Raw genomic sequence first — 12,799 nt, 5'->3', positions numbered from 1 at the left:
TAAGTCTATTCGCCTTGGGATCAGTGAGTCATTGGGAAGAACTCCTTGCCAAGTCTTTTCTTAAGATCAGAAAAGTTTCCCCTTGCTATGCATTGAACCATATCCCTCCCCCCAAAAAAGGTATGTTGGTATTCTAAACCTCAGTATCTCAGAATGTGATTTAATCTAGAGATAGAGCCTTTATAGAGGTAATCAAATTTAAATGAAGTCATTAGAATGGTTCCTAATTAAAAATGAATAGTGTCCTTATAAAAAGAGGAAATTTGGACACAGAGACAGACATGCATAGAGGGAAGATGGTGTGAAAAAATACATCGGGAAAACAGTCAACTACAAGCCATGGAAAGAAGACCTGAAACAGATCCTTCCCTCACAGCCCTCTGAAAGAACCAACTCTACCAACAACTCCAAAACTGTCTCCAAAGTTGTAACCTCGAGGTCTAGCCCACCAGCACATTGAGCCATCAGTACAACTCCTCTGGAAGTCCTCTGACAGGAAAGATCAAGTGTTTTTCTTTAAGAATTCTGTGCAGCCTTCTAATTGAGGGCCACTGCCAATGTTTATGGATTCACATCTGTGATGAACACCTTTTGAATTAAATAATCTGGATTAGTATCATCTTTATGAGATAGGCCAGTAAGCCTGGACAAGTGGAACAGGGTAACTGAGGCAAATATCTGAACAAACTAGCAAAGCAATTTACAGCAGATACAGAAGGTCATCTCCCTGTAATAATATCTAGGCCTCAGTTGTATTTCAGCTCCAGATCCAGAAAAACAGCAAAATCAGGTAGGGGACACGAGGACCAGCTGCAATGACTAAGACCCCCTGCCCTGACTCTGACTGATCAGTGGAAACCAGGGCCCTGGAGAACCACATCTAGAGAACTGTTTAATATTCTTCTAATACCCTCCCTGAGACATCCCCTGAGATTCCCACCTGAGAGAAAGACAGAAAACCTCAAGACAAAGGACCCAGACCTAGCTCGTGCTCTCCCTCTGGGGACACCCCCAATCTCACCATTCCCTTTTCCCTCTTCTTCCCTCACTTTTTTCCCTAAACCCTAAGGGACCCTATGAAAATTGCAACCTGGGGAGCAATGGGCAGAGGCAACTCCTTGCAGGCTAGTCCATTGAACCTGTTCCCAAGGCTCCCTTTTCTCTGACATCCCAGAGAGCTAGGGCAGCCAGCCTAGGTTCCCCTGTTGCTTCTTCAATGCTAAAGCCCCCTTTTTTTAAAAAAAATTCTTTATTGTTTAAAGTATTATATATAATATTACATATGTCTCCTTTTCCCCCCCATTGACCTCTCCCTGGCCACCCCCAACCCCCAGCATCTCCTAGTGTTTGTGTCCATCTAAGCTCTTTCTTGTTTTACATCCCCAGATTTAATAAATGTTCCCTCATAGTAAAAAAAAAAAAAAAAAAAAAAAAAAAGATAATGGCAGAGAGTTGTACATTTCTGTACTTACTGTACTTGTAGCTTCCAGTTTGCAAATGAGAGGTTCTTTTCACCCTATCTAGAATGCCATGGCTTTTCCCATCTCCTTTTCCAAATCCTACCCTTCCTTTCAGGAGCCTGTTTAAATCCTACCTCCTCCAGGTCCACAGTTCTCTGGGCCCTTGTCTTCTGCCAGAGAAGAGTGGGGTCCTCTACCCAGGGACTCCCTGTATAGTCATCTCTTAAGGTTTCTATGGAAAGTCAGTCCTACCCTATGTTGCTCCAAATCCCTCTACCCACTAACCCAGGCTACCATAGTCCAAGATCAAGAATGTCTCCTGCCTGGCCGGCGTGGCTCAGTGGTTGAGCATAGACCTATGAACTAGGAAGGCTGAGGTTGATTCCCAGTCAAGGCACATGCCTGGTGTTGAGGGCTCGATTTCCAGTGTGGGGCATGCAGTAGGCAGCTGATCAATGATTCTCTCTCATCATTGAGGTTTCTATCTCTCTCTCCCTCTCCCTGCCTCTCTGAAATCAATAAAAATATATTAAAGAAAAAAATGTCTCCAGTTAATGCTTTTCTTCAGACAACCTCTTTCTGCTAGTCTGAGTTCTATGGGAAGGCAGAGTGAGAGAATTTATAGGATTTAAACCACTATCTTCCCTTAACCAGCCAGGTTCCATTGCATGTTTTATGGGCTAATAGGAGAGTAAAGTGCAAATGCTCTAAGTTATGATTAAGTTGGTAGCGATTAGTATTACTGGATTAGTTTTCAGTTTTCCTACCCAAGGGAAGATCTCTGAGAAGAGGAAGAAAGGAGGAAGCAAAGAAATAAGGGTCCAGAGAGCTTTGGGACGTGGTGTTAGGAAGCAGATTCTACAGAGGGTTAGGATGGGACACCTATTAAAGTGTTTGTCGGAGTGAGTCAAGATCTCTTGATCCCACAAAGACATCCCCAAATAACCAAAGAAACCAAAAGTGACTCCAATGTGCTTGCTCTGTAGCTTCCTAGAGCCTATCCAATGGAAATGGCAGAACAAATGTACAATGTCACCAAAGCAGAGCAAATCCATCTACAATTGAAAACATTATCTCAAGATTTCCTCTAACAGGCATTAAAATGTGCTCAAATGGGCATCCACTCTGGAAAAAACACACACAACTTAGGAAAATGAGGATTTTCAATAAGTGGAATTTTGTTTATCTGTTTTAGCTCTAATAAATATGAAATGAACCAGTTCTACACAGGCAGATTGATCCCAAATCCTAAATTCTGCTTTGTAAAAGTCATTAGAAATCTGATATTACAAGTGAGTTTCTGAAGACATTTAAAGAACTGCTAAAATGTGACTCATGTCAGGGTTGAGATTTGAAGTAGTACTTCTAAGAATTTTATAATTTACTGCTAGAAAATGGGAAAAGCAGGGTAAAGAGAAATAAGAAGCTACTAGTTAGTGAAAAGTAGATTGCTTCCTTTATTCTAAACTCTTAACCTCTCTGACCCAAAAAAAGTGGAACAAATAAATCTGGTTTCCCTGAAAACTAAGAAATGAGAGATGACTGACAAGTTATTTAAATTATCCAAGGTGGCAGCATCTTCACTCACTCTGAAAGCATTTTTACGTGGCCAACTAAACTCGTATGCCTCCCCTCAAAGGGCAGAGGCCAAAGGAACTTTGGTTCTTACCTTGCAGTAGAGAGGGCTTACTGTTGGCTTGTCTGTAATTTCAAAGACAAGAAGAATACAACCAACCATATTACAAAAGCTACTTCAAACTTCACTCCATCTCACAAGAGGAAGATTCTCTTCAATTCACAATGAAAACAAGAAATGTCTCATCAGCTAAATAGCAGTGGTAAGTAGACCAGGAGAGCAGATTTTATAAAAGAAGCAAAAGTCAAGAGTAACATTTATATTACAGAGAGGGTTTCTAGCAACTCAGGTCATTTGAAACTTAAACTTGAAGAAGAGTAGAATCTCTATAGGCAGCAAAAGAAAAGAAAATCGTTTTCTTTCTACTTACAGTGCCCATTCTCAGCCTCTCTAAGGGAAGCCAGAACGGAGTGCCTTACCTGTCCTTAGGCAGCAGAGGCAAGATGTGCTGCTGAGATGTTTAAAAGACCCCAGGAGCTACCAGTTTCCCAGTCTCATCTCTTGGCTTTTAAGGGATGGCCACAAGTCTTGTGGTCTGATTTCCTTGTATTTCTTCTCAGTCTTTGGAATTGGTGTTGACACTGAGATTAGGAGGAGGAGCTGGGAGGGAAGTGGTTGCACTGAGGATACTCATGGGTAGGATTTAAGAACTGAACAGATCCCAGGAGACAGAATAAAACTTTGGCCTAATGAATTAACCTGGAAAAACAAATCCTGTCAGAGAAGGGTTTAATTCAGCTTCTTTCAGAGGACTAACGGGCACTAAGTGGAAAAGTTAAACCCTAGGTGGACAGATTGTTGAGGCCCAGCCTATCTCTTTTGGGACTTGCAATATTGGTCTCACAATTTTTCAATTTCTATGTAAATTTTCATCAGTTGAAGGGGCTGCCTTTCTACTGGATCTGTAAGTTGTTAGGCTGTGGTTCTCCTTTTCTTTCTCATTGGGATTTTACTTGACAAACTAGAATTTATAAGGAGCTAGAATTTATATGATCCCCTGGGGATGTGAGGCCCAGAGGCCCTGTAGAAGGCAGCAGCTTACCACAGGGCCCCGAAGCAAGCATTGTCTGTTTTTGTGGGGATGGTGGTGGGAGAGTACAGTACAGCCCTAAATTTTTTTTTTTAATATATTTTATTGATTTTCCACAGAGAGGAAGGGAGAGGGATAGAAAGCTAGAAACACTTATGAGAGAGAAACATCAATCAGCTGCCTCCTGCACACCTCCCACTGGGGATGTGCCCACAACCAGTGTACGTGCCCTTGACCGGAATCGAACCTGGGACCTTTCAGTCCGCAGGCTGACGCTCTATCCACTGAGCCAAACCGGTTTCGGCCAGCCCTAAATTGATTTATCCTTATTTCTAGGGACGAACTTCTTTTTGGTGGCCTGTAGAGACAGGGACAATTGGAATGAGAAGCAACTAAGGTGCCAGGAGACCTGGATTCTAGATCAGGCTTTGTTAACTTTCTGAACCCACTACCTGGGCCTACAATCCTGGGTGGAAAGGACAATCAAATGAGATTGTGGCAACCCTTTGAAAACTCTGAAGCACTCCACAAATGTGAATGTTTTTTAAATTTTAATTTGTTGTATGGCTCGCCAAGTAAGTCCTTCAGCTAAATAAATAATTCAAATATGGAGTTGGGAGGAGGGAACAACATCTCGTATCTGAGGGATATTAGGTGATGGAATACAGGGTTATAAGAAGTGAAACTAAGTGGGAAAGAAGGAAAAAAAGGAGGGAAAGAAAGCAGAAAAGACATCAAATTCCTATTGCTGATTGGGGCTTATGACTCTAAAATATAATTCTGTTTGAGTATGAAGCAATGGAATGAACATAAGTGAACAATAAAAAATTATTTCCTTAAAAGTAATCAGCCAATAGAACAAACACAAGATGTGAACAATAAAAAATTATTTCCTTAAAAGTAATCAGCCAATAGAACAAACACAAGATGGACAGCAGGCAAAACCACGAACCTTGGAGGAAAAATCAGAACATAAAACAGATTATATAAGAATGGGAGGATGTGGGTCGGGGTGGTGGATAAGGGTGAAGAGTATTCTGGAAGTCTGGGTTCCTGGCTTCTGCAACTGTCTTGCAGTAGGCTCCTGGACAAATTACTCTCTGGTTGGTCCCCTAATCTATATAGACAGACTCCAAACCCTAAATGGGGAATTAGATAGGTGATATTAAAAAAAAAAATCCATGTTTGTTACTTACCATATGTGACATTAGACAAGTCACATGAAATGTTATATTTACCTATGTGCTTATCACAAATGTTAGCATTTTCCCCATATTTGCTTCAGAATTTTAAAGAAATAAATATATAGCTCCCATTCATTTCTCTTCCTCCCCCAAAGGTAACAACTATCTGAGTTGGTAAGTACCATTCCCATGAATATTTTTACACTTCTACATATTTGATTTTGTAAAAACACAGAAATGTCTTAAGGATTTTAAACAGTTATGTACATGGTTTTATATATATGGCTCTTTCTGCACCTTGATTTTTCAGCAATATCATACTATTGAGAAGCTTTATAGCCTGATGGTCAAACATTAAGATTCCGCTATCTAAACATCAATAAAATTCCTTTTTTTAAAAAAAGATTCCAGGGCAGAGCTTATATCCTATCGTCACAATTACTAGCTGCATGATCTTGGGTAAGTTGTTTTCCCATATGTAAAATAGAGACAGTAAAAGCACTGACCTTACAAGGCTTTCTGTGAGAAGAAATAAGTTTAAATATGCAAAGCCCACAGAATAATGACCACAAGTAGTAAGCACTATATGTTTGCTATTATTTGAGACTTACCTATGTGGATTCCTACAGAATTAGTTATTCATTTTAACTCTAGGATAGTAGTTCTTATGGAGGGGGCACTGAGGTTAGTGGCCATCCTTGAATATAACTTTCTTGTGCACAGATGTGAGAGTTTCTCTTGGGGACTTAGATGATCTCCTTTAGGTCTAATCCAGTTCTAAAATATTATGATCAAATGAGATCTATTATGATCTAATTAACTCAGCCTCATGCCCACCTTTTATAGACCTCCTGAATACAATAATTTATCAACTAAATGCCCATCACTTATTTATTTTAGCTGAAAACCAAGGAAAGAAGAATACATAGCTAATTTCCTTATTTTGTTCTGTTTCTATTTGAATTGTCAAGATTGTGAGGGGGTGAGGGGATATAGCAACCCCTTTGGCTTGTTCATAGTATTGCAGCAACTCCTGGGCCTCCAGTGGATTGAATGTAAAAGTACCATTTTTTTCCCCTTTAGACTGAGGTGGGCCAGAGGCCCCTGTTGCTTCCACAGCTTGCCCAGAGTTTTGGGGTGGTATTAATTTCCACACTGCTCCTGGGACTGCAGCAGCTCCCCAGCCATCAGGAGGAGGATTTAGTGTTTAAAAGACTTATTTCCTCACAATTTTCTTTTACTGTCTGGGAGGGGAGTGAGACCTTTCCCCCCTCTTTGAACCATCAACTTAGATCTTTCTGAGTGGAATTCTTATGATGTAACAACATGAAAGCTTGTACAAACCAGTCAGCTAAAATACGACAGAATGGATTCTCTGATGGACCAGAGACCAAGCTGCCCATTTCAACACAGAAATCAAAACATCTAAAGCAAAGACCAAGTTTAAAGAAATGAGTACTCTCAAACTAAATCCTAGTAATAAAACCCAAAATTAAAAACACAACTCTTAAGACACCCACTAAGATGTAGGCAACAAGAAAAGCATACAATACCCAAAGATCCAAATATCAAAACCAAAAGAGCACTTCAACTAAATCCCACACCAGGGAACTGGGATTTTTCTTAGTCACTGAGCTGTGCGCCACCTGTTTTTCTTTTATATATATATATTTTTTATTGATTTCAGAGAGGAAAGGAGAGGGAGAGAGAGAAACATCATTGATGAGAGAGAATCATTGATTGGCTGCCTCCTGCATGCCCCCAACTGGGGATCAAGCCTGCAACCAGGCATGTGTCCCTGACCAAAATGGAACCTGGGACCCTTCAGTCCGCAGGCCAACGCTCTATTCACTGAGCCAAACCAGCTAGGGCACCTATTGATTCCTATGGAATCCCAAATGATTCAGAGAATCCCAAATGGCACTGAGATGCTGAGATGGGCTTTGTGACAAGAGTCCCCCATCTCCTCAGATGCTGGCACTTGAATAAAATCTCTTTCCTTTTTCACCAGCATCTGTCTCACATGTTTGGTTTTTGTGGTGGCAGGCAGCCAAACTTGGGTTCTGATTACAATAATAATAACAGCTACCAAATATTTTTTTTTATCATGTGCTAGGCACTGTGCTAAGTACTTTATATATCTTAACTCTCACAATGACCTTATAAACTAGGAATTGTCCTCATTTAACAGTTATGAAGAGTGGTTAAATGACTTGTTTTGAACTATTTCACTATATTATCTCTCTAATTCCCTTTATACCACATAGAGGAAAATGTAGTTATTGAATGCCTTCTGGGTATACAGCCTGGGCTCATCCTATAGGGAAAATAAGTTATAGAAGATAAAATAAAATACAGATTATAGAAAATTGTGTTTCTGATGTCAAGAAACACATCTTCCATCCTTCTACAATGGGCCAAGGAAATATTTCAATTAAGACATATTTAAAAGATTTATTTCCACTGGAGGAACCAAGATGGCGGCAAAGTTAAACAACTAAACTGCCACCTCGCACAACAATTTCAAAAATACAACTAAAAAACAAAACATCTACCACCCAGAACCAAGGGAAAGCTGGCTGAGTGGTAGATTTGCAACTAAGAAGAGAAGGGAGCACAAACGCTGGAGAGCAGAGGTACCGAGGCGCGCGCGAAGCAGGCTGGCGGCGGGCGACTGGGCGCGCGGCTTTTCTTCAAACTGAAGGGAGACAAGCTCCTGATCACTCTGAACTCCAGTTTCTGGGGACACTCAGGGGACCCAGACGCCTACGGGGAGAAGCTGGACTCTCGGCCATCAGTCGGAGAGTGAGAGTGACTTTTCTGCAGAGGTGCGCCCAGCAATCAGGGTTTGCTGCACTGGAGCGCGGGACACGGGGACTTGGAAACGGGGAAAGGCAGAGACTGCTGAAGGCAGCCATGGCCGTTGGCCACGCCCCAGCCTAGTGACACCCTGAGACCCCGCCCCGCCCTGAGGCCCTGCCCCGCACATTCTACAAACCCGCCCAGGCTCCACACAGCGGCTTTTACACATATAAATGGCCTGTTCTGTGGCAGCTTAACCAAATTAACTGCAGCTCCAGTCAGACTGCTCCAAAACCGCCCAAGCAAAGAGGAGAAAACTGTAGCTCTTGCTGTAGCTCCTGCGGGGAGGCCTCAGACCTGCACCCCATTGGAGATCCAGACACTAGGGTATCTAGTGGTCGTTGTGGACGACACCAGATTTCAACCACTCTCATAAGGGACACATTCAAGAGGAAGACTCAGTGAGCACCAAAGCCCTACTGTGTCTCCAGCACAGCAATTCTTCCGTTATAGACACAGCAGGTCCTCACAGCCAAGATTTATTTCCTCACATTTTTCTTTTACTGTCTGGGAGGGGAGTAAAAGATCTAAATTGATGGTTCAAAGAGGGGGGAATGAAGACATAGGAATACAGAGGTTCAGTGTGACCCTGGGGTCAGACTACAAGTCAGGGCCAGAGGCAGGGCTGAGATTCAAGCTTCCCAGTGTTGAAGTGGCAGTGTTTTCCTCTCTCTCTCAGATGACCCCAATCTTGCCCCATCTCTTCACTTCTATCCCCTTGACCATTCTGTGAGCTCCAGAGGCACCACAGAGACCCCACACTGATTTTTATGCAGGAAACAATAGAAGAGAGTTTGGGGGAATTGCCTTGGGGACTCAGGGATCTGGGGTTTTGGAGAGTTTGGGTTGCATCTGAGAGCAAAAGAAAAATTCCATTTCCAATGATGAAAGAAAATCTTTAGGGAAAGTTTTCATGACATCACAGAGACAACTGGAATGACCCTCTGATAGACTGTTCCACCACAGTTATTTCCTTGTTTTTACAGAACTAACGGGCTCACGGGTTATTGAAAGACTCAGTACTGTACAATGAATGATAGGAACAATATTGCCATTGGGTTTCGTGGGTATTCTGAACTTGGAAACTTACTGGAGATACCAGAGGGAACTGTGGTTCAATGCTACTGTTTACTACTTGAATTTCTATAGTTGCACGTTGAGACACAATTAGCTTGAAGAAGTTTTGCATGGTTGTTACCTTCTTAACATGTTTTTTGACACCCCCCGCCCCCAGACCAGGTTAGGGCTCTCTGCTATACACTCTCACAACAAACAATACTTTTCTTTTTTTTTTAGAGTGAATATAATAATTATGTGTTCAATGCTGGTATTCCCCTTCTAGAGTGTAAGGTCCCTGAGAGAAGCCATTTAAATGCCTTATTTACCACTGTACCCTCAGGTTTCTGGCCCCAGAGATGTTCAATTAATGTCAAATGAGAAATGAATGAATACATTTTCTGCGAATCATATAGTTTAATAACTGAGAGTTATTTAGAAATCTGTTTAGTCCAAGCCCCTTAGTTTATAGAATAGAAAACTGAGTTCCAGAGACATTAAGAGATTTGCCCATTGTCCCGTATTATTATGTGGCAAAGTCAAGACAAAAACTAGGCCTTTTAATTTTCTTTTGTCTACTTTATTGCACTTACTGCTAATTAAAAGTTTTAGAATCAAGGTATTGACCAGCAATTATGGATGTAGTGGTGTGAATAGTGTTCCTCTCAAAATCATGTCCATCTGGAACCTCAGAATGTTACCTTATTTTTTCTTAACTATTTTCTGAAATACTGTTGTTTTTCTCTTTTGATTCACCAAGAGAGGTTCTACTGTGAATATAATCCCTTCTCTAAGATATAAGCAGATCCTGTATTTAAGATGGTGTTTTGGGATTTACTAAAAAGTTGGATGTTAGGCCCGTTGCTGATTGAACTCAAGATAATAACAACATAACTAAGATCAATTGACAGGTTACCCTGTGCCAGGCGTTGTGCTCAGCACTTTATGTGCTTTTATCTCATTTAACCCTCAAACAACTCTAGCTGCTGTTATCTTATAGATGAGAAACTGGGGTTCAGAGAGATTAAGAAACTCATCCAGAGTTCATAGCTATAAAATCGATGGAGCTGGGTTTCAGACCCAGGCAGTCTTATTCCAGAGACCTTCTTCTTAAACAGTGTACCACAAGAAGAGAAGCTCTATACTATTATTTCTATTATCCCAAATTAAATTTGCTTTATTATTTTTTCTGCTTAGAAAAGTTGTATGCATATTATTAAATAATCAGACAGTACACAAGAGTCTAGAGAAAAAAGTAAGAATCACTAGAAATTTAGTAGTCATATCTAGCCATATAATCATTTGAATGTAGTTCCTTCCAACTCTCTTTCTGTGCATATATACCACACACGCCTTAAAAAAAAAAAAAGAGGGGGAGGATCAAACTACAGATGGAGAAAATAGCATAATATAGTGAAAGGTTCAAAATTTAGGACCTGGACCTGAATATACATTTCTCCAAAGTGGACATACAGATGGCCAATAGACATATGAAAAGCTGCTCGACATTACTAATCATCAGAGAAATGCAAATTAAAACCACAATGAGATATCACCTCACACCTGTCAGAATGGCTATCATCAATACATTAACAAACAATAAGTGTTGGTGAGGATGTGGAGAAAAGGGAACCCTAGTGAACTGCTGATGGAATTGAAAATTGTAGCAGCCACTATGGAAAACAGTATGGAGGTTCCTCAAAAATTTAAAACTAGAACTACCTTATGACCCAGCAACTCCACTTCTGGGTATTTATCTAAAGAAATCCAAAACACTAATTTGAAAAGATATATGCATCCATATGTTCATCAAACAGTATTTATAATAGCTAAGATATGAAAGCAACCTAAGTGTCCATCAGTAGATGATTAGATAAAAAGATGTGATACATATACACAATGGAATATTACTCAGCCTTAAAAAAGAATGAAATCTTACCATCTACAATAACATGGTTGGACCTATAGGGTATTATGCTAAGTGAAATAAATCAGACAGAGAAAGACAAATACTATATGACCTCCAGGTTGTGAACAATCTTGAAGGATGATGTAATGTCACCCTCTGGGACAAAAACCAGGCTTGCTTACTATTTGCTATAAAATGGAAGGTTCTTAAGCTCAAGATTCCTCTCCTGAAATGCAAGCCACTCATGCATAGGCATCTATCTGGGGCCTCCATGTGACCCATGGTCCTTGTGCACAAGGGGAACCAGTGTGAACATGCCTCACGCTGCTTGCCATGCAGTCATCAATAAAGTACTTTGTTTTTTTACTCCAAGAGTCTAGTGTCTTCTGCTAATGTCCATAAAACATGCTAACTTATGAACTTCTGTGAGATAATAGAAAAAAATATATATAGGTCTCTGCTCCCTCCCCTCTCCTGCCCCCAAACCCTATCTGGGACAGAACTCCTAAAACCCTTGCCATTTCCTAAGTAATAAAATGTATGATAATTCCATTTGCTCCTGTCCTCACCAACACTTGATATGGTTAGTCTTTTTAATTTTAGAACATTTAATAGGTGCATATAGTGGTATCTCACTGGGGTTTAAATGTGTATTTTCCTAATGAGTTTATTTTCACCTGTATATTTCCTTTGGTAGAGTGTCTGTTCAAATATTTTGTCCATTTAAAAAATTGGGCTGGCCCTAACCGGTTTGCCTCAGTGGACAGAGTGTTGGCCTGCAGACTGAAAGGTCCCAGGTTCGATTCTGGTCAAGTGCATGTACCTTGGTTGCAGGCACATACCCAGTGGGAGGTGTGCAGGAGGCAGCTGATTAATGTTTCTCTTTCATCAATGTTTCTAACTCTCTATCCCTCTCCCTTCCTCTCTGTGAAAAATCAATAAAATATATTTTAAAAAATAAAAATCATAAAAAATTGGGTTGTTTGTTTTCTTATATTTCTTATAATATTTATTTTTTTTAAAATTCTTTATTGTTGAAAGTATTACATAGGTCCTCCTTTTTCCCCTCATTAACCTCTTTCATCCCACTCCTGTTCCACCCTCCACCCCCTCACCACCCCATTGCCTGTGTCCACGGATTATACATATATGCATACAAATTCATTGGTTAATCTCTTCCCTGGCCCCCTCCCCTGCCTTCCCTCTGAGGTTCAACAGTCTGTTCATGCTTCTATGTCTCTGAGTCTATTTTTGCATTAGTTTATTTTTTTCATTAGATTTCAATCATGTGGTACTTATCTTTCTCTGACTGGTTTATTTCACTAAGCATAATATTCTCCAGGTCCATCCAGGCTGTTGTAAGAATTCTTTCTTTTATATTGCTGCATAGAATTCCATTCTGTAAATGTACCATAATTTTTTTTTATTGTCTAAAGTTCTACATATGTCTCCTTTTTCCCCAATTGACCCCTCTGCCCCCAGCCATTCCCACCCCAGGCAAGCCCCCACTGCCCCAGTGTCTGTATCCATTGGTTATACTAATATGCATGCATACAAGTCCTTTGCCATAATTTTTTTTATCCACTCATCTGCTGATGGGCACTTAGGCTGATTCCAAATTTTAGCTATTGTAAATTATGCTGCTATGAACATAGGGGTGCA

At 40.6% G+C, this 12,799-nt stretch overlaps 1 protein-coding gene and 1 non-coding gene across 2 annotated transcripts in view; both read right to left on the bottom strand.

Annotated features, from left to right (window-relative positions):
- Window positions 1-12,799, bottom strand: part of ASIP (agouti signaling protein) — a 73,558-nt gene that overhangs the window by 13,106 nt on the left and 47,653 nt on the right. The window lies entirely within an intron of this gene.
- Window positions 8,562-8,658, bottom strand: MIR9228-1 (microRNA mir-9228-1). Its single transcript, NR_130525.2, is given in 1 exon segment — window positions 8,562-8,658. It is a non-coding gene; the product is annotated as a microRNA mir-9228-1 (primary transcript).

Source organism: Eptesicus fuscus, chromosome 12 (genome assembly GCF_027574615.1).
Source record: "Eptesicus fuscus isolate TK198812 chromosome 12, DD_ASM_mEF_20220401, whole genome shotgun sequence".
NCBI classification, from domain to species: Eukaryota; Metazoa; Chordata; class Mammalia; order Chiroptera; family Vespertilionidae; genus Eptesicus; species Eptesicus fuscus.
The sequence above is the reverse complement of the archived record's forward strand: the minus strand, read 5'-3'. Positions and strand labels throughout refer to the sequence as shown.